Here is a 25257-nt window from a genome sequence, read left to right on the forward strand (position 1 = left end):
TCTTTGATAATGCGATCCATATAGTTGAATGTGCACTCTTGTCTTGCACTTTTACATCAACTTACAACTTTGCATTGCTCTGTTTAATGTTCCATTTACCTCATATAACTGTAGCTTTTCGAAAAGCTTTTCTCTTTGCATCTTGTCTTTGAAATTGTGTATTCCCATGATTTCTCAACTGGTTATCGTAAAGTGAAAATCTGATCTTGATAAACTAATTGGCCTAAACCCAGCTTATTCAAGTTTCTCCTTTACAATTTTCTTAGCATCTTCTCAACTATGCTTGCATAAATCTTACCTGGAACTTTTAGTTAAGAAATTCCTCTGTAATTCTCACATTCGGTTTTTATCCCCCCCCCTTTTTTTTTTAGATGAATCTAGAAGAGTTCTACTCGAATCACCTGTAATTCGACTTTCTAATTAAGTCTTCTGAATTATACGCTATCGCCACTGCAAAACGTTTATATTCCATATTCGAGCTTTTTTACATTTCTGAATTTTATTGCATATTTCGCTTTCTACATCGAAACCACAAATAGAAATCACAAATATAATTATAAATAAATACAAAAATAAAAAATAAAATTAATCACATCATTACATATATTGTTAATAATGGTATAAACCTCTCCCACCCCTCAATGAGTCTAACTCCATGAAAGTCGATGTAATAATAATAATAACGTATTAAATGTTTCTAAAATTATAAAACAAAGACATATGTATAACCCAAGCGCATAAGCTCATCTTGGTTACAGAATGTCAGAAATCAGTACACAGCATAATAGCACAGTGCACAAAAATATTGACCATCGAGAACAATATATAGGAAATAAGATGTACACGTAGAATAAGAAATGCAGATCACTAATTAATTGAATATTTTCCGTTGGTTAATTTACCATTTTATACACTCAATATTCTTATAGAAATTTAAGTACTCTGAGATCCTTTCTTATGTGTTCATGTTGGATTCATTTCGTATTAAGAGAGGTAAGCTTTTAAAAAATTTTGGAGTCAAATATGTATAGTGTTTTTGTATAATTTCTTTTGGGATTAAGAATTTTAAGCCCACACTTCTGCAGAAGTATATGTTATGTAGATGTATATGTAAGTGATAAAATAGTTAATAGGGTATATTTGGGGTTCACTGTAGTGTCTCTGTATTTACTGTTGGTTAAAATGCCTATTAATTTATTTTGTTAAGAGATTAGTGGTGTCACTGTGGTGTGATATGATCCTTTCCAGCTTAGTATACCGTATTGTATCCAGGTGAAATATAATGTTCTTAACATTATATTTCACCATTCTTAACATTGTCCCAGTTAAGAATCTTTTAAAAAGAAGACACGAGATAGCAATACTTAGATGCAGTAGTAATATAGATAGTAATAAGTGGTTTCTAGCTTAAGTTGATGTTAAGTTTTTATTGTAAATAATATTATTCACTAAATATATGAAGAGCCAAAAGGCTTCAATTCGGCGACGTAAAATTATTTAAATTAAGGGATATTACATCCCACATTGTTTCACAGCCGAATAAGAAACTCAACCTTTACTCGCTCCACCCTTATGAGTTTCCCTGTGTTGCTACCAGATGGCCTATATGTTGCACTGTCCAGGTATTTGCTTACGCTTGGACTCGCCGAACTTAATATAAATAATTTTACGTCGCCGAATTGAATCCTTTGGCTCTTCATATATTTAGTAATTTATTAGGACACCTCCTTGGCAATTCTTATAGTAGGGTATGCAAGTTCTGTTCTCTACAAGCTTGGTATTATCTAGGTCTAGCTACTCACTGATGAGACCTCAATAAAGGTTGAAACCGGTCTGGGTAGTGACCTTCTCTCATAATGTAGAACAGTAATACAGCTCCTCGGAGCTGGGTTTCACATTATGGGAAAATACCAAGAACAGTGAACGGAGCTTGCTCCACCCTTACTATGAGTTGCCCTGTGTTGCACTATCCAGGTATTTGCTTACGCTTGGACTCGCCGAACTTTATATTGTTTCTATATTCGGCTGTGAAACAATATGGGATGTAATATCCCTTAATTTAAATAATATTATTCACGTTTTCTATGTCCATACAGGTACAATTTAGATAACTTTTACAACTCCAGTTATGTAGGATTGATTTTACTAATAGATGTATTTCTGAGTTTAAAAATTAAAAATTTTATTTTTTTAGCATTAAGAATAAGTTTATTCACATGAAACCAGTTTATCACTATTTTCAGATCTGTGTTGACCATGTTTTATTTCTGGGTTTGCAGTGAATATCAGTGTAGTGTCATCTGCAAAGGTGTTTACTTGATAGCTGTTGGTCACAGAAGTCGTTGATGTAAATTATGAATAATACTGGTCCCAGTACAGAACCTTGGGGAACACCGCAATTTAGCTTAATAAAATTGCTGTAGATTTTGTTAATGTTTACTTCTTGATCTAGACGTTAAATAGCTTTTAACCATGCGTGGCATAGCCTCTAATTCCTGTAGTCTCAAATTTTTTATTTTTATTTTTTAAATAAAATATGGGATACTGTGTCAAAAGCTTTCTGGAGGTCTAGAAAAACTGCCGATGTTTGTTTCTGAAGTTCAGCAGCGCATGCTCTGTTTTTTTGCACTGATTTCTCCAAATTCCTCCAAATTATCCTGCTACCGTTCTATATTGCAGGTTTTTGATAACTTTTTCTCTAAATATCGACATGTGCTCCTATGTGCATTCCACTTGAATATTTTCTAGTACCGTCACTTCTTTAATTTAATTCTAAGTATTTAAGTCTTTTAAAGTAATTACTCTGGTCATCTAGAATATCTTCAATTTGAATGCCACCTTTATCTTTGATTCTTTTTACAGTATTTTTTCCCTCATTTCTGCCAAGACATTTTGCTTCTTTCCTAATATTTATCTTCTATATTCTTACCAGATCTTTTGTTTAGCTACTTTTATGGATAACGAACTTATCTCTTACATTTTTCTTTGTTCTTTTAAGATATCTACCGACTTATTTACAAGAAACTTTGGTTTCCTTTCAAGGACTGTTTCTTAAAATTTTTTTTTTTTTTTTTGTATCTACTTATTTTTCTGTCCTTGCAGATAACTCTAGCTGAATCAATCGGTATTTTCTTTAGAATTTGCTACTGAGACTCTAATGTTCGGTTCTTGTTTTTCGAATTCGTTCATTTTTTTATTGAATGATGTTTGTATAGTTCAGTCTGCTGTTACCTGTAAAAGCTGATCAACTTTTAATTCTTATTAAAAACTTTCTTACATATCATCGATTCCAGTATGATACTCCTTGTTATCCTACTTAAAAATAAGAGATGATCACTTTCAATATTAATAGTCTACATATTCTTGAATTCTATAGGATTTACTAGCATGAAGATATCGCTAATCTACAATAACAGTTAATGAAGCTTTTCTTATCTTTTCTCCTGATGAACTTGTGAACACCTTTATGTTGGAACATGGTGTTAGTAATGACTGTTCTTAACAGAAATCCATCAGGTATTTACCATTATTGTTAGCCCTACCTTTTCTCCAACTTTTCCCAAAATTTTCCTGTATTCCTGGCGGATCCATTTCTTGCGAAATGAATTTTTAGATCTCCAACAAGTACCAGGTTTACCGGTTTCTTTTTGGGCTGCCTTCTCCTATGGCTCTAAAAATTCTTCCATTTATTCCCTAGGAGAACCTTCTGTTGGGCCATAGGCACAACTGAGTTTTATTGTCTATTTCACTATTTTGAAGTTTGCCCATATAACTCTGTTTTTAAATTGCCATCCAATCAAGAAGTATGCCTTCATATTTGGTGTTGAATGCTATTGCCACCCATTCCTTTTTCCTTGATCTTTATTGCCCGAACATCTTATATTTGTTATTTAGTAGGATCTCACTTTAGCTTTCTTTGTCTCAGTAACATCAGTTATATCCAGTTCTTAGTGTTTTTCCACTTCTTCAGTTCATCTGACGATATATTTGTTCCAGTAGCAGAATTTTCACAGTTTTTCCCTTTTCCCCCGATGAAAACAGCAGGAAGGTTGTTTAACTCGGTGACTCCCCAGCTGGCACAAAATCGCTTCATATTGTACCATCATGGTTTAAGCCAGAGCCTCTGTAGCTCAGTAGAAGTGGCGTTTGTACTCTACAGCGCTTGACCGCACGAAGAAAGGATTTGGTGGTTCAAATCTAGTCGCCGACTAGAGGAAATTTTTCAAAGCATTTTTTTCGGCCGGTTCCCGAGTTAGTCGATCTCTGGCACGGGCTAGCGGGTTTTTTCTCCTGGAAACTCAAGACAATCGACCGTAGAACCCACACTATTTTCAGACATTAAAAAAAAATATTGTGTTAGGGTGAGAGACCACGAGATGGCGGCACTAGCTTGCCGCCTTCTTCACTGCGTACCGATGAATCGGTGATAGCCTTGGGCCAGCTATCTCTCTGATTGGCTACCAGTGAAGATTGAACTGCCCACTCAGTCTCCAAAAGTTAGATACGGTAAACAGCCCCGCCTACACCCTATACGGGAACAATATAGGCGTTAGCTGATTTTTTTTTTTTTTTTTTTTTTTTTGGTTTAAGCCAATAGAGAGTAGTTTGGTTCGGCTAAGTGTCAAAATGTCAGCCCATCCTCGTTTTCAGTATCCAGTTGATTCTTCACGCGGCACGGCACTGTACTTGAAACCGAGGATTGGGCATTTGGTCAGAAGTCACAGTTAGTTCTCTGCATTCCTTAAAGGTTATGTTGAAGTCTCCTCTCAGTGAGCATCCGTAGCTCAGTCGGTGTCGACGTTGCTCTTTGGGTGGAAATACTTGGTTCGTCTAGGACGCGAAGAATCTTTATACGGGCTTTTCATTTGAAGGCGAGTTGGTCGGTCTCATATGGAGGTAGAAGGGTTTTCCTCTCGGAAACTCAGGATTTTGGCTTCCTGTTTTGTATTATTGTCAACTCCACCATCGTTTTCTTTTTTTTCTGCCCAACAATGATGTCGTCTTGTTAACACGAGAGATACAAATTCGCGTACACCACTGAATAATAAACTAGTGAAGGGATGAAGGAACAAAAGATCAGGCATTTCGAGATCATTCATACTACAAGAGCTATTCTCGCACAGACGTTAGTTTATTTAGTGAATATTCCTCCGTGAGCTCTGCTGATCATAAACAACTAATATATCATGTGAACCTGATTTTTTTTTTTTTAATAAAAAATAATTACATCTGTTAAGACGGATGTGATATGTTTCCTTGGCAAACAATAGATATTGCTCACATCACCAATACGAGCGTCTTTAGCCGAGTGATGGAATGCTGCCGAGTTCAACTAGCTCCCCAAACGGTCTCTTGCATTCGCTTCTTTGAATTAAAAAAAAAGGGGGGGAGGGGATTGTTATCGCGCTGGTGGTGCCAGGATAGTAAACCTCCAAATTCATTTATTCACAGCAATGTGGATATCTTACTAAACGATTTTAGTCAAGATGGATTCGTTTCAAGCACTTCTTATCCAAGAAATTCTTACATGTCCGAATCTTGTAGTTTTGCTTTACTTTTGTAGTGACTTGCCTTGATATTTCTCTAATCGAAAGACATCTCTTACAGAGATCTTATTTGGCTTTTCATTTGTATTTAAAAATAATTCCATTGACCTGATATAATCACTATTTCAAATCAAGTAATGCGTTTATAAGGCAGTTTGAGGAACGGTTGGTCAAGCCCGTATCCTATCATTCTCAGAATTCCTTTATGTAAACACGAAGATTTCTTTGCATGTTTAAATTTTCCTTTCTTCTGCTCTTGACGAAATCTACAGTAAAGTTTTTCCAAGCCGAAGCATGTTTACTCTTCCTTCAAAGCAGATTAATTTTTGAGTGGTCGGTCGTAGCGACAGAAATGTTCGGAACAGTTTATCTGTAGACACTTGCGCTTATGGCGACCTCATCTTGACGCTGTAGCTAACCTGAATTCACTCTTTTGAAGTTAGTGTAGTGTACCAGATGGATTTATTTTGAACATTCTCAAACTCTGGGACACTGGATGCTAGACATTACATCTCTGATTTTAACTTTTGCCATCACAAGATATAACCGTTGAGGTTTTAATCAAGTTTCATTTTTATCGTATTACTGACGATAAAAATGAAAATTTTCCAACTTTCAAATAGAATCTTCTTCATTCACTACGCGTTATTCCCGCTTCCTTTTCAGGGTCCGCGTGTTACTTAGATGTGACTTCTTATTAGTATCACTCCCAGCCGACCTGTCGCCTAGTCTGCCGCTGGGGGTTATATATTTTTTTGACTGTAGCAACGTATGTTCACGGGACCAGTTTGACTGCTTGCGGGATGAAAAACGCCAGACAAACTGGCGGAAAAACCCTACTGCCCGTGCCCAAGACCGGCTAACTTGGCTATGCCTGAGGAATATCCTCACGTCTTCGACGGGAATCGAACCTGGGACATTCCTTCCCCAGGCATAGTTGCGAAGCGCAAAGCCACTAGGCTAACCGCGCTTTCAAGTAGAATGTGATTGAAATACGTAGTTTGATTTACTTTTTTCAGCGCATCACTTCCTGCCGTTGTGCGTATTATATAGTTTTGGATTTGAATGGCGATGTAATGAAAAATAAGTGTTCTCAGTGTGCGACACTGGCTTTTTTTTTTCTTTTCATTTTTATGCAAATAAGTTGTAATTCGAAGTAGCATTTTCAATTAGTGGCATTGTAAAATTGTTTTATACACATTTTAAATGATTTTAGTTTCGACTTAATGAAAACCAGAAAGTGTGTAATAAGAAATTCCAGTTTGTTATATCTTTGCTGATTCTACACACTGATTTAGAATACGCTTAGAAATTTGGCACAGCATTCGTTTTTTTTTTTTTTTTTTCCCCCCTTTTTCTTTCCATTCCTTTAATCAAATCGAACTTGAGCAGAGAAGCGTGAAAGCATTTATAATAATTGCCTCGGAACAAAAAAAAAAAAAAAAAAAAACATTCCTGCGCGTTTCTCGGAACTCTTAGAAGCGTTACACGAGCAGTTGGCATACAGTGCGCAACTTTCGTATTGCTGGCCCGAAAGTTATATATTGGAATAGTCTATAGCCTACGTGAATTATGTGGCTTTTTTTTTTTTTTTTTTTTTTGCTTAACTAGAAAGCCCAAGTTAAGCCTGTAATGTAAATTTAATATATAAGCCGTATCCTCAAACCGATTTTCATGAGAGAAAAATATAATTTTCATGTTTTTATATATATTAAATGCTTGCAAATTATCACATTTTTGATCGGTGGTATTATTTTATTTATTTTTGTAAATTGATACTAGGAAGTTTGCTATTTCGAGCAAATGTTTTCCTCCACCCACTCACAGTGTTGGTCTCTTGCATATAACTTCATTCCTTTTTCATCTTTGAAGTAGAATATCAAATTTCTATTGTCACAAACTCCTGAATCTTGGAAGCGAGATCACAATTTTCAGTACATTTCCTTACATTGTAATATTGGACTTCCAAATGCAAAAAAGTTTTTGATATGATTTCCAAAAAAGAAAAAAAAAAGCCAAAAAAAAGGCTGTGGGCATGGATGTTTATGATTGTCTGTGGAAATACCAGTGGTGGTCGGCAGTAGATGGCGTTGGTGATCGAATGGTGCAGGTGCCCCTCCCTCGATGAGTCCTTGGACTCCCTGGAGATGTCAAATAATAATAATAATATTTCTGATTTCTTTACTCACACACTCAGAAAGAGAATGAGATGTGCAGATATGTGCACATATTCATCAGGTATGAACACATTTTTGGCAAACTTCCATGCTGTAAGATGACTAACCTTAGGTACTACTATTTTGGATAATTAAAACACAACTACATGCCTTTGGTTATATTCTAGTGATATATTCAGTGCTTGCAAGCATGGACTTTTATTTCCCAAAAAAGTACTCGCAGCTAATAACCATGCTATTGTTTGAAGGCATCAAGTTGACAGCGAGAATGATGTCTGATATCATTTCAACCAGTTTGCGAGATTTTTCATCTTGCTTTTTTGCTGGTCATTGTCAAGCAGGTCATGCAATAAAGATATGCAGTACTTGTACCTTCCTAGTTTTGTGTAAAGCATAATGAGACAGACAGAGCTTTCGAATCACATACACAGCCTAATTTTATCTCCATACCCATTTGGATTGGTTCTCTTAAAATTTCTACATCTTGCAAATCTTATAATAAAGGTTTCAAAATTCCGAAGAATGCAGAATGTTTTTATCTGCATCAAGCATATGCAGAACTCAAACTATTATAGTGAATGTAATAAAAATCGAGATTAAAGTATAAACATTAATGTTCCATGACCAGATAGTTCATGTATTTCGAGAAATTGCCAAAATAACTTTTAGTGAACGCTAAGTTCTTCATAAATTAATTGCCTTTCTTATCTCATCTCGTATTAGGAGTTTTTCTTATGGCCTCATACAACTTCAATTTCATTTTGTCTCCAAGTGTATCTAATTCATCCATTAAGGGCTAGATGCGATTTTATTTTGATCCTGGTCACATTTCTTAACAAGTTAACTTTTTTTTTTTTTTTTGTAATCGATTTCTCTAACAATCAAATGTTATTTAAATTTAATTTAATTTAAAAATCCCATATTCTTTCTTCCTAAGAAATTGGCTCTGTTGCACCCTATGCAGTTGTTTTAATCTGGAATTTTCGTTTTTCAACAGAAGTATGAAAATTAACGAGTGACAATTTCTGGAGTCCAAACTATGGTCCTTAAAACGGTTTATAAGAATTAGATTAATCATAGAAACAATTGCATTTGCTTTAGTTAACTATAAACACAGGTTTTAAATGCATGACATTATTGCTTTTGCTGTACCTTATTTGTATTCAAATAGGATGGATATCATATGAACGATACATTTTCTGTGCATGGTGACTAGCACATGTTTCTGCTATCCTTTGAATGATATCGTTAATAACTTTTTCAGTTGGGTTTCACAAAATTGTTAGCATTATGTTAAATTGATTTTGTCATCCTATAGCTCTGGATAGACAGCTTTTTTTGAAATTTGGGATTCCTATGAAAATAAGTGTAGCCATTTTAATTTTCATTTAACCAGATTTACAAAGCAAATGGCAAGACCATTCTGAATGATACAAAGTAATAACCTCCCACTGTGGCTATTGGATTGGATGAAATTTAGTATTACAGTGTACCCCTAAAATTTATCTTCTCAGTTTTGGCTTCAGTTGTATAAAGGGTTTATATTTATCTCCAACCAAGAAGAGAAATCTGTTCTTGGTGGGTGAGCTGCTTCAATATAGGTATGTAAGCTTTAATATAATTTGAAAAATTAAAGACAGAAACCTAAGTGAAATAAATTTATTATCTGTAAAATGTTCATCTTTAATTTTTCAAACATGGGTGAGCAAGTTTGTGCTTAGTAATCCATTATAAGGCATGATCACGGTATACATCGGAACCATGACCTCTTTATTTCTGCATGTTAAGGTCCTCTGCATCATTCTCATAATCCAATGTGACGACTTCACAACTAATGCAGTATGACCCCTGATCCCTGAACTTTCAACACCCTTGTTTAACATCATTTCAGATTTTTCACCTCCTCAACTCATCTCAAGATTTCTCCACCAAGTGTATACTTTGTGTCTCATTGTTGCCTACCAAATTTTAGAAATTTATGCTTTGAGACATTAAACTGATAATTCAACTCACTTGCCCACTCATAGTCTGTTCAAGTCTTCCATTAAGGTCACAACATTTGCTTGACTTCTCATCGTTCCCAAATTTTTATCATTTGCAAACATTTGTATCTCCAGTGATCCCATCCCAGTATCTCATTAATATACAAGTTAACTAATACCCTCCCCCCCCCCCCAAAAAAAAAAAAAATTGCAGCACACTAGTGACTTTTCACTTTCAGGATACCAGACTCTATACACAAGTTGCTGATAACTGTCTGATAGCCATTCACCACAATCCACTAATCTAGTTTCTAATCTCATACTTTCCAATTTAGTCACCAACTTGTTTGGTGATCTGTCAAAAGCCTTCGCAAAATATAAGTATAACATTGTCTCCTCGTCACCTGTTATAGTACATAAGTAAATTGGAAAACATGGTCTTCCTTTAACAAATCTATGCTGACAATCACAGAGAATACTGCTGTTATCAACCCATTTCTGTATTATTCTAGCTTTTACTAACCTCTCCAATACCTTAATGACAACTCCAGATACATGGATTGGCCTATTATTTGTAGTCCCAGCCTTTTGTAGTCCCAGCCATTTTGGGGGGGGGCCCCCCCCCAAAATATTTCCTTATATCATTAATATAAAAAAATTAGATTAGTGGTCCTAGTACAGAACCCGGAGTTACTCCACTAGTCAGCCTCATTCTTCTAGATTCCACTCCATAGTTAAATGTAAACCCTTCCTTGACAAAGAACTCCACAAGTTTAGCAATTTCCCAACAAGACTGCATGGTAACTCAATTAGTTCTTCCCATTAGAAGCAGGGTGTTAATCTTGGTTATGAGTACATATTCTAATGCTATTACCAGATCTGGTACTCTCAAACTCTTGGTTATATCATGACATGCTATTTCAAGTAATTATTCCTTAGCAACTGTATTGTAAAAATAGCATTGTAAAAACATGTTCCTGCTAATAATGTTTGAACTGTCATCATGAAATTATAGAAATAATATATTTCTAGAGATCCTTTGAGTCTGCTTTTCATAAAAGCAGATGTAGGGCTGGCATTTTTTTTTTCAGTTGGACTTTAATCCATCTGATGCTTTAATAAAAAAAGATATTTAAAAAAATGACAACAATGCAGTAGAAGGAAGCATGAAAAGTTTTATGGTGCATCACATGTTGGCTTCTGCCTTGCCATATATTCATTAATAGGTTGCATAACAGTTCTGAGGAATGGGTAATTAACATTATAAGCAACTTATTTTTTTGAATATTTCAATTGGACAATATGACAAAAACATCATATTCATTTTCAGTGAAAGTAAATGAACATTGTCTCTAACCACATTTTAATCAAAATAATTAGAAAGTAATTAAATGATTATTAAGCAATCTCACATAAAACTGGTAAGGTTACAAAACTGATCTAAGAAAGGAAGAGGGGGAGAAGAAAGAGATTAATGATTTAAAATGAAAACTCATCTGCAAAAATGTGGAGCTGACACTGTTTCAGACAGACCTATCCACCTATTAATTTTCAGATATAGACTATAATTGCAATTATAGGAATTAAAATCTCAGATATCAGAACAGTTATGCAAATTGGAAGCCGTAAAGTGGGCCACTAGAAATATAAGTATGGTATTTAACTTTTTTAATTCAGTTGATTCTAATTTATAAATGGTAAAACGTTTTCCAAATTAACATCACTCAAGTATCAACCTATTTCCTTTGAATAATTGAGTGTCTTGTGACAGAATAAGTCTACCCACAGGAAAACTTTCATATTTCAATTGTTTATCCAAAATCAATGATCTTAATATTTTTTGCCAATATTCAATCCATTGCACCAATCCAACCCCATCTGTTCCAGTTAACTGTCAAATTATCATGTGGCAGTTTGTCAAAAGTTTTTGCAAAATCCAAGTAAACAGGTACATTGGGACAAGGGAGATGCATATGCTGTAATAAGTAAGTACTAAGCAGATTACTGAAATACAATCTTCCTTTAGAAAAACCCATGCTGTTCATCAAAGAGAATGCCACTGTTGTCTATAAAATTCTGAATGCTGGTCCTCACCAACTTCGGCATCACTTTAATAACACCTGACACACAGATTGGCCTATAATTTGAATCTTGTCTTCTTCCACTCCTTTGGAACTTGGCCTACTGTAAGACTGATATTAAATAAGTATATCAAGGATAGATGTCATCTCCCTGGCACATTCCTTCAAAACACGTGTTATAGTATGCACACAGATACGAGACCCTTCGACACTTCTGTCAAAAGAAGGAGAATCCATTCCGATAATAGGGTAATCAATCTGTATTGTGGGATGAGTGTTTATTATTACATGTTGGAAAAATTAACTTCTCTTTTATGATCAATGTAGTTTTTAAAGTGGACTATTTTGCTTGTATAACAGTTGGAAAATTTTACGTATATAAAGCACGTGATTTTGCGTGTTAATGACCAATTCATACATCGCCTTATTTCTTTCTCCCCTTCAACATGAATTGACTCTTCTTAGCAGTCTGCCAATGACAGCTCTTGCTTGTGTGGTCGGACTATAACATTGCTCAATTCCCTATATTTATTCTGTTCACTCAGTCACTTGTCTTCTCCTTTCCACTGCACTCAAATTCTATATTGATTGCACATTCATGAGGAAGAAATACCTTTATGAATGTTCATTTTATATTTCTAATATACCTTCTGCAGTGGTTAACCAATCTTCATCAACCAGTATGATCCTTCAGTAATCATTCTTTTTTCTGCTGACTACATATAGAAAGAACTCCCTAATGGGGGAGGGTTTGGCTTCATTAGCTAGCTATTGCTTTTACTGCACTTTTGCTACCCTTACCAACTGAGTCACCTTCTTTGCTTGTTCTTTGTACTCCTCATGCAACTGACTATTACACTTATTTTATGCTTCCTCCATAATACCTTCTTCTTCCAGAATTGCATGTGCAATCTTCGTTCATCCATTTCACACCTATCTTATTTAACCTTATAACCCTTGGAATACATTTAGCCAATATGTCTGTTAGTTCTTAAATTGCACCCAAGCAGCATTTATTTCTTTCCACCCAACTCCTCATTCTATGATATAGCTGAAAGCTGTCTTCTGAGCTTTCATAATTCACAGCCTTGTAGTTGCACATATATTCTTTTCTCACAGAAAAGATCATATATTTGATCACAAAGCATCATAGAGTTGGCAACCACCCAGGTAATCACTTCATGGTCACTCTTCACCATCCAGAGGGGCATTAGACTCCTCAATTATAATGACACCTCTGATGATCAAATCCAAGACCCTTGATCCTCATGTGTTTTTTATTTACTTACTGCCAAAAGGTTGTTCTCTCTCAAAATCTCGAGAAATTAATTTTATTTAAATTCTGGATGCTATCTCATCAACTCGGTCTATATCACCATCATTAAGATCGCTCATAATGATCACCCATGCCCTATTTTTTTTAATAATTTGCTTATACATTTTGTTGTCTGGTTGACTAGCTAAGTAGGTGTTGGACATTATTCCTAACTTATTTTAATTACAACACCAAACAAGCTCAATTATAAATATTTTGCTGGATTTCAAACCAGCATCTTCAGAGCAAACATGTTACAAATCACACATGAGAGTAAGTGAAGCATTTCAAATTGTGTTGGACAAAGGATCTAAAGTCTTAATTTGGCACCTTCTAATGTTGTAAAAAAAGAAGTATTACAGTAGTGTCGGAGTTGATTGTAGGATAAATCTCCCAAATGTTTGGCAATTAATGTAGCCATACTTGTTAAGGTTAGGAGAATACTTCTTAGATTTTTCAACATAAGAAATACATTGGCTACTATTATTATGGAATGTCTGGACTGGTAGACCATGCTTTGGACTCCCCCTCCCCTCTCCTTCACACAGGATTAGATAGGAAAAAAACCAATGTGCTGTATAGAAGTTGGCAACCACCCAGGTACAGGGTGGTTGCCAACTTCTACAGGTCAGAAAGATTATTTTAGAGCCAGATGGCCATAACACATTCCCCTAACCTTAGCAAATATGACTGCATTAATTTACCAAACATTTGCGAGACTATGAATGAAATGTTCATAAAAGCTGTTTGCTCTTATGAACATTTCATTGTCACTGCTCCCCACATTATCAGGCCTATACCAACATCCATCGAAGTATTTCATCATGCACCTCTACCTCATACCATACTGCACCAAAACCACTGCCACTATTTCTCTCCATGTATCTCTGTGTTACATGGGCACAACTCCTTTCTATTATGAATTGCATCCCATCTGCCACCCACCACTAACAGTATTTTTTTCTTTCTAAACTGTGTGTATTCTCTTGGCCATTTTGTCTGTATGCAAGATGAAAAATCCAAGTTTCTGGGAGAAAACCTTGCAACATTTGTATGAGATTGGCTCACTTTCATTTGAAAAAGCTCATGTAAAGATTCCTCTTGTCATGACGAGAATTGAACTTAGGTCCTGCCCAGTTGAAGGGTATGTATCATTATGTTTTGAATTGCACTATGAAGGTGTTATCAAATCCTTCCATGGACACTGAACAGCTGTAGGTGTTTTTAGATAGGAGATGAACTTCATCGACTGGTGCAAGACCAATTTGTCTGTATGTCAATTTGTCATCTGATTTTGGATACCTGAAAGGCCTTGAAAAGGTTTCTTATTTGGTCTCTGAGGGGTTTCTGGTTATCTCTGGATTTTTGCATTTCCATTTTTTTTTTAAAATGCAAAATATAATGAGAAACTTCTGTTGGGAATACACATAAGTTTAATCCATCATTCTAAAAAAATGTAAATTATATTTGTGCATGTAATAGCATAGTAGCAGTTACATATAATATGCTAGGCTGTCATAATTAAGTTTTTGTGGGCGGGTGATAATTTTCATTGCCTACTGTGAAACATTCAGCTTATTGGTGGCCTGAAGTGGAGTGAAAAAGTTCTATAATGTATTAATTTTGTGACTCCAGTTCTGTGAAATGTCGCAAACCTATAGTTTAAGGCTGTGGGTGGCATAAGGGTTCTGTTTTTTCTTATTTATTTTTTAAATATTCTACACTTATATATAGTAGATTCCAGTTAATTGGTCCATCGATTGATTAGGACAATTGTTTTATTGGGAGAAGTCTAGAAGAACAATAACAAAATGAGAATATAACAAGAATTTGTTTTGTTGGGACCCAATGCCATTTAATTAGGCCAGCCAGTAACCACAAGAAGCACTTAAAATTAGATAATCTTGTTTCAAAAATTTGGTACTCGTGTCATATACATTGCTGATGAAACAGGGCTATATATCCTGCTACAGATGGTTCCCTGTGTTATAAACAGATTATATTATGCTGTTTGAATCAAAGAAAGCAATGGATCATATAACAGTGTTATGCTATTCATATATGTCAGGAACTGGTGAATGAAAGCTGTATGTTATTGAAAAAGAACCAGGCCTTGATGCTTTAATGGGATTAGAATTGAAGAGTTTAGCAGTCCAGTACCAGGACAATAAAAATGTGTAGATGATATCTGATTTTTTCAAGCATTAGCTATGAGTTGGGAAATAGATTTACAATGGAAATCAATGATATTTTACTTGGCAGTTGCTAAGGAGGTCAGCACAAAAGTTAATCTTTTACAATCAGTACTGTTTATGGCCAATAGTTGGAAAGGAATAAAGAACAAGACCATCGAAATCTGTTTTACTCACTGTGGTTTTAAACTTTGTCATGGACGTTCAAGATACGCCAATGAAAATTGACAACTCATTAGATGTGAACTGCATCACAAACTTTGAAAAGTTTGCATCCATTGACAATACTCCTCAATACTATAATTATTGTTATTACGGGCGACTCCAGGGAGTCTTTAGACTCATCGAGGGAGGCCCTAAACATCATGTCCACACAGCTATACGATATTCTCACAGTATTTAACATACCTTGTCTTGAACTCACTCACCATCATAGCACCCACAACAGACTCTGCTAGCTTATTCCACTCATTCATCACTCTCCAAGTAAAAAACCTAGCTCTAACACCCCTGCAAACCACACTATTGCCCATCTTCCATAAGTGTCCCCTAGTTCTCCCACCACCAGTCCTGATCTCAAAAATATCCCCTGAATTAATCCTATAGAAACCCTTTAGCAATTTGAATGTCTCAATCATATCTCCCCTTTTCCGCCTATCAACTAATTTCTGCAACCCACAAATCTTCAACCTGTTCTCATATGGTTCATTCCATAGACCTACTATCATCTTAGTCACTCGCCTCTGGATCCTCTCCACCTCCTCCCCATCCAGAAGGAACCTAGGTGACGAAATTTGGGCACAGTAGTCGAGATGAGGTCTTATCAAGGCTCGGTACAGAGGTACAATAACTTAATTGTCTCTGCTCGTCAAGGTATTTTTCAACAACCATGTGAGCTGATTTAGCTACTTTAGCAATGTGCCCCCTAAACTTCATCTCCCTATCCACCAACACTTGTTAGTCCCTGGCCTCATCAATCTCCTGGAGTACAGTTCCACCAATGTGGTATACTGCTGCTAATCTTTTCACCCCAAAATGCATAACCTTACATTTCGTCACATTAAATTGACATCTATTCTCCTTAGCCCAGAACTCCAATCTATCCAAGTCGTCCTGCAAGAATTTGACATTTTCTGCATATACTATTGCCCTACCCAACTTTGCATCATCAGCGAACAAATGAACTGTTCCACTTAGATCCTTCCCTATATTGTTAATGAAAAGATTAAACAGCAGTGGTCCAAGAACAGAACCCTGCGGCACGCACACCACTAGTCACAGGCTGTCTTTTGGACTCTACTCCTGAATAAACTCCTTTTTGATATCTCTCCATCAACCACCCACCTATTCATCCCACCAACCCTATATCCCATATGTATGTTGTAGTTTACGGATTAGAATTCCATGTGGTATCCTGTCAAATGCCTTTGCCAGGTCTAGCAGTATCACTGTAAACCCATTACCCTTATCCAGTTCAGCCATCACCGTGTTATAAAATATGAGCAAGTTACTGAGGCATGATCTACCCTTCACAAAGCCATGCTGTCCCCTGTACAGTATCTCATTTTCATCAATCCATTCCTGACTATTTTTCCCTTGACTACTTTCTCCAAGACCTTGACAACGACTCCTGATATGCTGATCGGTCGGTAATTTGCAACCGTAGTCTTGGATCCTCCTTTGGCACTATTTTCCCCACTTTCCACACCTTCAGGACTGAACCAGACCCGAGATCAGATTAAACAACATGGTCAAGGGCACTGATAATTCTTTAGCCGCTTCACGCAAGACCCGTGCCTGTATACCATCCAATCCCACAGATGTATTCACATTAAGGTTTTGTAATAGACTATTCACCTCCACTTCATTCATCACAATTTCCATATAAACTGATGGTTAATTCATTTTTTCAATGTCACCACCTGGATGATATACTTTTGCAAAGTGCTCGCTCAGTAACTCCACTATATTGACTGATTCAGTGACCTCCTTATCATCGTCGTTCCTTAAAATCATTTTGCCGTGTACAGTTTTTTTTCTTGCTTGCAGCATATTGAAAGAACTGGATTCTCTTTAGCTTGCATAGCTAGTTTCCTTTCATAATCTGCTTTTGCTTTTTTTACCACACTCGTTACCCTTCTGGCCTGCACTTTATCCTGTTTGTGTGCCTGCAAGTCACCTCTTTCTTTAAATTCCCTCCATAGTTGTTTCTTTTTTTGCAGCTCAAGCTTAATGGTGATATTCATCCATTTAACTCCTACTTGTTTTACTATTCCGACCCTAGGTATACAATCAGCCATAACCTCCTGTAAATGCTCCTTGACCACCTCCCATGCTCTATTGACATCCAGCCCTTGCAGTTGTATATGCCATGGCACAGATCCAAGCAATCTCCTAAGCTTGTCATACTTGCCAGCATGGTAATTCCACGTATACCCTGTCTTAATTGAAAATTTCACACCTTTAGCCACCTCCCAGGTCAAGACCTTATGATCACTTTCACCAATAGGTGGCAACATGGTCGTATTCATTGCAGTCAAATTCTCAGATGCTATTACCAGGTCAAACACTCTCACACCCCTAGTATTTTCAATTACATGCTGTCTCAGATAGTTATCCCTTAATAATTGAATAAAATCCATTTCCTTCCTCACATGTGTCCTCTCCTCCTTCCAATCAATGTTACCATAGTTGAAATCCCCCATAATAATTACCCTCCTTCCACTTATTTCATCAATTTATTTATGCATCCTATCTCCACCATCTATTCCATCACCTGGTCTATAGCAGCACCCAACTGTATATTTTGTTCTGCCAGTCTCAATCTCACACCAAATAGCCTCAAATGAGCTCTTTTCACTATCCTGCAATACAACTTCAATTCTCCTTGCAGTTCATCAGCTATCATCAATAACCCCCCCCCCCTGATTTTATTCTCTCTGTCCCTCCTAAAGACACTATAACCTACACATTCTATCCCACTAACTATATCATCTTCCATCAGCCATGTTTCACTAATGCCAATAACCTGTGGCCAGGAAGAGCCAACCAAGGCTAAAAATTCTTCCTTATTGTTCCTAATACTCCTGGCATTAGTATACATGAAATGCAGTGATCCCTTTGTCCCACCCCTATCTTGATGTGCTATTCTAACTATCCCATTCCGATTTTTTGTCCTTAGTACTGGCTTGGGTATATTATATACATTTTTACACTCAACTATCTTACTGATGTCTGCATATCCATCCCCCCCCCCCTCCTTGGTAATTCTAGTTTCCCTGGTTCTACACATCCATTTTTACTTCATTTAGCAGCACTTTTTCCAGTCTCTGCACACCAAATCCATTCAAATGCAGGTCATCCATCTTGTATAAATTCTTTCGCCCATCAAACTCATTCCACACCACACCGTCTGCATAACCTGCGAATAATGTCATTTGTGATTATGGCCCTCCTTCTAAACTCCTCTCTGTCATACCACGGCAACAGACTCACCATTCTAACTCTGTAACTCTTTTCTTTCGCTACCTTTTAACAATACTTTCAAGTCCTCTCTCTCATAAAAAATTTATCTCCTTTCAATTCATTCATACCCACCAGAACCATCAATTCTTTCACCTTCTGTTTTTGTGCTCTAATACTCTCACTTACATCCTTAAATTTCGCACTTGGTAAGTACGATTTAGTTAAACTCCCATCTATCACCCCCCCTTAATAATGAGTCACTAACTTTTCCTTCATTTCAGAAACTCTCTCACTCTTACGCTTATTTTTCCTTTCAAACACTTGTTTATTTCCGTTAGCCGAGGTACTCTAAAACGAGTTTTGCAGGTGCTCTAATTGCTGCTGCGCATTTTGTATCACTGTGCACAACCTAGCGATCTCACTTCCTACAAATAATTCCTCTTTTTTTTTTTTTTTATCATTTAAACCATTTTCTCTCTCTGTATAGTTGCTTTCACTCTTTCTTTGATCGCCGCTCTCATTGCCATCTTGTACATCACAATTCCCTATCAAGCCACTATTTTCACTCACATTATGGCTTTCTTTGACCATAACTGTCTCACAACCTGACACATACTTCAACTCCTCACTTTGCTTACACTTTCTGCACATTCTCCCACCACTATCACTTTCAATCCAAACTCCAGCCTCATTCGGGAATGCATACATCCCACACACATCACATTGGACAAACTCTCTCACATTACAGTTTTTGAACCAAGGCGTCGTATTTTTGGATGCCATTATCTTACGTCGCATTGGCGCCATGTGCTATTCTATGAAACGTATCGTTAAAATACTAAATTAAATAAAACGGAATTCACACCAAAATCACACAGACACAACAAGCTACCAAAATTAGACAATATTACGTTATGATTTAAACCTATATTCTAATTTTCACTCGAAATTATACTTAGCTTTCAGGAGCTCTCTGAAAATACTACAGATTGTGTAGCCCTCTAGCAAACTATCGAAGAAAATGAAGTTATGGAGAAATTTCCAGCAAAATATCTGAGGACATTAGAAGAACAAGAAAATGATGAAGTTTCCACCCTGAGCTTGAACAAGTGATTATCTGGGATACTAGAAAATTTATTTCTGAATTATGGCTATTTCATGAAGGAAAGCAGTGAAGTGAATTTACTGCCTACCAAGTTGATCGAGTGGATAGCATTGCAATTTCCAACCAACAGGCTGTGTGTTAGAATCTCACTGTAGACAATGGGTGTAAATATATATCTTTAGGTGATAGGCAGTTTTCATTGCTTGGTGTGAGACAATCACCTAACTTACTAATTTATACATGCCAATAAATCATATTCTGAATTAATCCCCTGCCAAAGTATAAGCGAGTATCTTCACAACTAGGCTATGTATATACAGGCTGATGATTTCATATCAATTGTCATAGTATCCATAATGCAAACCACACTTCCTTTCAGACATGTATTATGCATGTCTGAAAGGAAGTGTGGTTTCAGGTATGCATAATACTTTGAAGAGGGATCGCTACCTGGACTTGACCTTCATATGATTGCTGCATTAACTCAACTTTGGTATCTTCCTGTATTTGACTCCTAGTGATGAAACCTCAATAAAGATCAAAACCAGGTTGGATAGTGACCCCTTCTCTTAATTTTTAGCATTATGCACATCTGCAAGACAGTGAGTTTTGCATTATGGGTTATTGAGCCAAATGATGAAATATCAGACCCTATACACAAGCCTAGTATAGAGCTAGTAGAAAATTTACTTCATATACAAACTCTGCTCATACAATAATATAATTTCTGGGAAAGGAAAATTTACATTGTAACCAAGTGAAAAAACTTTTAACCTTACTTATTGAAGTCTTGAAAAGCTATAAGTATCAGAAACAAACAAAAAAAATTATATGGTGGCAATTATTGAGTTCTTTTGCAAAAATTTGTTAGAGTAAGTAAGAAATGGTTAGATAGAAGATGATATCCTGACAAGAAGAGAAACAGAAGGGTATGATGTTTTTCATGAAAACAAAGGTAACAAAAAAAAAAGGTGGAGTGCTGTTGATGATGGAAAAGGAATTATGTATTCCAACATAAAGACTCAAGGGGAAATAGTGGCAGTGGTTTTGAGGAAGGATGGTGTGAGATAGAGGTGGACAGAATGAAATACTTAGTCAGATGTTGCTATTGACTTGGAAATGTGGAGGGCAGTGACCATGAAATGCATAAGCAAAACTAGTCAAGCAAATAGGAAAAAGAGTGATCATTATGGCAATACAGACTGGGGTGATGAGTTAGTAACCAGAAATAAATAAAGTTAATTTCTATAGTTTTTGAGGCACAACTATCTGAGACATTATGTATCAGAGGGCATGCAAGGATTTAGAGTCTTGGATTTGATCATATCACCAGACAATGTCATTACAAATAACGTGTCAAATCTCCTTCCAGTTGGTGAGTGACCATGAAGTAATTACCTGGATAGTTGCCAACCATGAGAGAACTTCTGTGAGGAAAGCATGAAGATTAAGCATGCAATATAGAAAAGGAGGATATTATGAAGGCAACATAAGATGAGTGGTAATAATCAATTCCATGAGGAGTATAAAAGAACAGACAAGAAGAGTGAATCGGTAAGGGTAGCACAAAAGTGCAGTATCGGCAGAAGTTGACTAACGAATAAAAAAAACCATTGGGGATTATTTCAATTTGTAGCTAGCAAAAAAAGAATAATTATGATGGGATGACATTGATCAGAGAATATGGTATAAGGACAACTATTGTGGAGGATATAGTTGAAATAATTCATGAGCAGTTCATGAGGATCTTTCATTTTTATGAATGTGACATTATGCAAAATGTGACAGCAGTGAATGAAGAGGAAAGAGGAGCTGACTGAGCAAGCAAATGGTATATGGAGAATTCAGCAAACTTGTTAATAGGCTTAATGGTCACCTGGCTTGATGATATATCACCATGTATTTTGAAGGAATGTACTAGGGAGCTGACATCTACTTGGGCATACTTGATTAATATGAGTCTTACATTGGGTCAAGCTCCAAAGGAGTGAAAGAAGGGCAAAATTGTACCACTTCATAAGAGAGATGACAGAACTCAAGCATCAAATTATAGGCCAATCTGTATGTCAGTGTTGACAACAGATCATTCAAAAGTAGAACGAGCCGCATGATGTTACATTACTAAGCATTAAAGAGAGGTAAATTTCATCAGGGTGATGAATAAATTATAGGTATTAATTCATAATTTCATATAACAATCTTGATTCATAAATTCAATTAAAGATAACATTAGACTAATATAAGAATTAGTCTCAATTAAAATTTAAAAAAAATTTTTAGTGTGTTCTAAAAGTTTTAGTTTTAATATGGGAAAGTTTAGTGGATTACACTTTCCCATATTTTTGACAAGGATATACGGTCATTTCGATTGAAGTTAGGGTGTTGAAGTAAGGCCTCAGCACTCTCTTTGAATGGGCATTTGAATTTATAGCAACATCTGTGTAGAAGGAGAGTCTTGGACCAGAGGATGTTGTGGCTTGTCTCTATCCCGTGATGCACCAATCCAGACATCGGATTTGCTGTGAAGAATGCATGATTGATGTTCTTGCATTCTTTTTTCTACAGAGTTCCTGGTTTGTCCAAAGTACAACAGATTGCAGTTACAAGGAACTTGATAAACACCAGGCAGAGACACAGTTGAGTGTTTATCTTTAGAAGAGGATATTTTGATTATTTGGATATTTTGTTAATAGGGATATAAGTGACTGTTAAATCATATTTCTTCAGAATTCTTGAAATTAGTTCTGAAATCCCAGAAATATATGGAATTGGAACTTGACGTATTGATTCTTTGTTGTTCTGGATTGGATTGTAGGAATCGAACAGATGTTGTGTAGATTTTTTGGCGAAGCCATTTAATATCATGTGATGTTTGATAGTTGAAAGTTCTTTCTGTAATTCATGGGGAGTTGAGCAATTAGTTCTAGCTTGTTGAATTAAACATTTTATGATTCCTGTTCTTTGATAAGGATGATGGACAGATTGTTTGAGAATGTAACGTCCAGTAAAAGTGGTTTTCTGTAAACTGTTGTCAGAATACCTGAAGGAGAGCAGATGAGGAGGATATCTAAAAAGGATAACTTGTTGTCTTTTTCAATCTCCATGGTAAACAATACGAGGATGTAAGGAATTGATTTTGGCTAAAAAGGAAGGTAAGGAATGTTGTGAGGCCACACTGAAAAGATGTCATCTATATATCTAACCCAAAAGGATGGTTGAGGGAATATAGATGAAACCAGGATGTCTTCTAGATGTTCCAAATAAAAGTTGGCTAAAGTAGGTGAAAGTGGACTTCCCATGGCTGTTCCTTTCACTTGGTTGTAGAATTTATTTTGACACAAGAAATATCCAGAGTGCATCACGAAATGAAATAATTTTACGATATCTTGTGGGAAGATGTCAGCAAGTAATTGTAAAGTCTCTTTGAGAGGTACATTAGTATATAGAGATTCTGCATCGAAGCTCACCATAAGATCAGTAGGTTGTAATGAGATATTTTTTAATTTATTTAAGAAATCTGAAGAGTTTTTTAAAAAAGAGGGTGATTTGCCCATATGTGATTTCAATAATTTCACTAAATATTTGGCTATGAGATAAGTAGGTGAATCAATACAGTCAACTATAGGAATGTCTGTCTTGTGAATTTTTGGTAGACCATAAAATCTAAGAGGTCTTGCAAAATGAATGTATTTTTAACCTTTCTATAGTGTCTGCATCTAAACTTATCACCTCATCTAGAAGGGAATTTAATTTCTTCAGTTGCCTGTTGGTGGGTTCATGATCAAGTTCTTGGTATGTTGAGCAATCTCAAAGTAAAAGATAAATTTTTCTTCTGTTGTTTGAAGAATCCATAATTACTGTCACTTTTCCTTTGTCTGCTTTAATGATAACAAGGTAACTATTGCTTCTTAAGGAATGTAGCGCTTTCTTTTCAGAAGGAGATGTTGGAAGGAGGAAGCTTGGCTTTAATGCTTAGCAATGTAGCATCACGTCGCTTGTTCTACTTTTGAATGATCAATTGTTTGTATTCCACCTTGTAAAAACTGTTCCTATCAAATCACTGAGGATACTCTGTTAGTTTCAGACTGAAATATTTGGCAAACATTAAAATATTCTTGTGTTAATGTGTTTATAATTGTCAATTTAATGTCACAAGTGTCTTTTGGACAGCACATATTTGTGTAAGAGAGGTCGTGTTTCAGTAATTTACTTATTACAATATGGTGACAGCTGAATGAGGGAGATGGATACACAGTAGTATACTTAGATATTGCAAAGGCTTTTTTTGATAGATTACCATATAAGTTGATAGTAAAACTAGAGATGGGGGTTGGATTAATGACTAGTGCATTGGACTGGAGAGTGGCTGATAGGTATCAGCAAGTTATGTATGTATGCTGGAGCAATATCCCAGAAGAGGAAAGTCACTACTGGTGTGCCTCGGGGATCTATTTTAGGGCAATTGCTGTTTAAACTGCATGTTATTAATATTGGGAAAGATTTGAATAGGAATATTCGGTTATTTGCAGATGATGCACAGTTGAGAACTATGAGGAGTGGAGCTGAGCAGAGCAGATGTGGCCTTATAAGAAGCCTATGTGAATGGGCATAGGAGTGGGATGCTAGTTCAATATTGCAAAATGTAAGATTTTAAAATTTGGAGGAAACAAAGATGAGATGTATAATTTACTCTTGGTGGGGATATATTGTTGGAGGTGGAGGAAATAAGAGGTCTATAAAATTTAGAGGACACACTGCCAAAACTGTGAGGACAACACAACAATACTGAGGACAGACTTGTAAAAATAAATAGATTCTGGTTGAACTGTATATGGACTTGCTTAGGCCTTATACACAGATTTGGTCACCTGGTTTTCTAAAGGATGAAGAGATATTGGAAAGGGTCCAGAGGCAACTGACAAAGGTAGTTTTTGGTTGTCTGAAGATGCAATTTGCAAAGTCTAGTAGATAGGAGGAAGGGAGTGCTATGATAAGAAATGTACAAATTGGTAAGGGATTGTTATGGAATTAATATTGAAAAAAGTTTTTCATAAAATGATGGGAGATGGAGGGGGAGGGAGAATAACAAGAGGTCATTTCTGGAAGCTGTATAAAGAGGGTGTGAGCAACAGTGAGAAGCAGGATTTTTTGCACATTGTTCATTCTAATCATTCATAAGAGTTGTGAATGATTGGAATGCATTGCCTGAGAGTGTCTTGTCTACAGAGAATTTGAATGTATTTAAGGCATGGTATGATGAGTTGTGTATGACAAAGGGGCCTCCCGTGATGAATGACTCCATGGGGTCTTGGGATGATAATAATAACAATAATAATGTTTGGTCTCCATAGCAGATTTTTTGGATTAACTGGCCTTAGCTTGTTCAAGATATTA

At 36.1% G+C, this 25257-nt stretch overlaps 1 protein-coding gene across 2 annotated transcripts in view; it reads left to right on the forward strand.

Moving 5' to 3' along the window:
* Fur2 (furin-like protease 2) overlaps positions 1-25257 on the forward strand; it is a 471861-nt gene that overhangs the window by 104024 nt on the left and 342580 nt on the right. Inside the window, exon 2 of one of the 2 annotated variants that reach the window (XM_090402962.1) lies at positions 9120-9324. The exons of the other annotated variant lie outside the window; for it this stretch is intronic. The gene's annotated coding sequence lies outside the window, so the exon portion shown is untranslated. The remainder of the gene's footprint in view (positions 1-9119; positions 9325-25257) is intronic. 2 annotated transcript variants of the gene reach the window in all.

Source organism: Typopeltis vanoorti, chromosome 13 (genome assembly GCF_054136105.1).
Source record: "Typopeltis vanoorti isolate ZY-2024b chromosome 13, IOZ_Tvanoo_1.0, whole genome shotgun sequence".
NCBI lineage: Eukaryota > Metazoa > Arthropoda > Arachnida > Uropygi > Thelyphonidae > Typopeltis > Typopeltis vanoorti.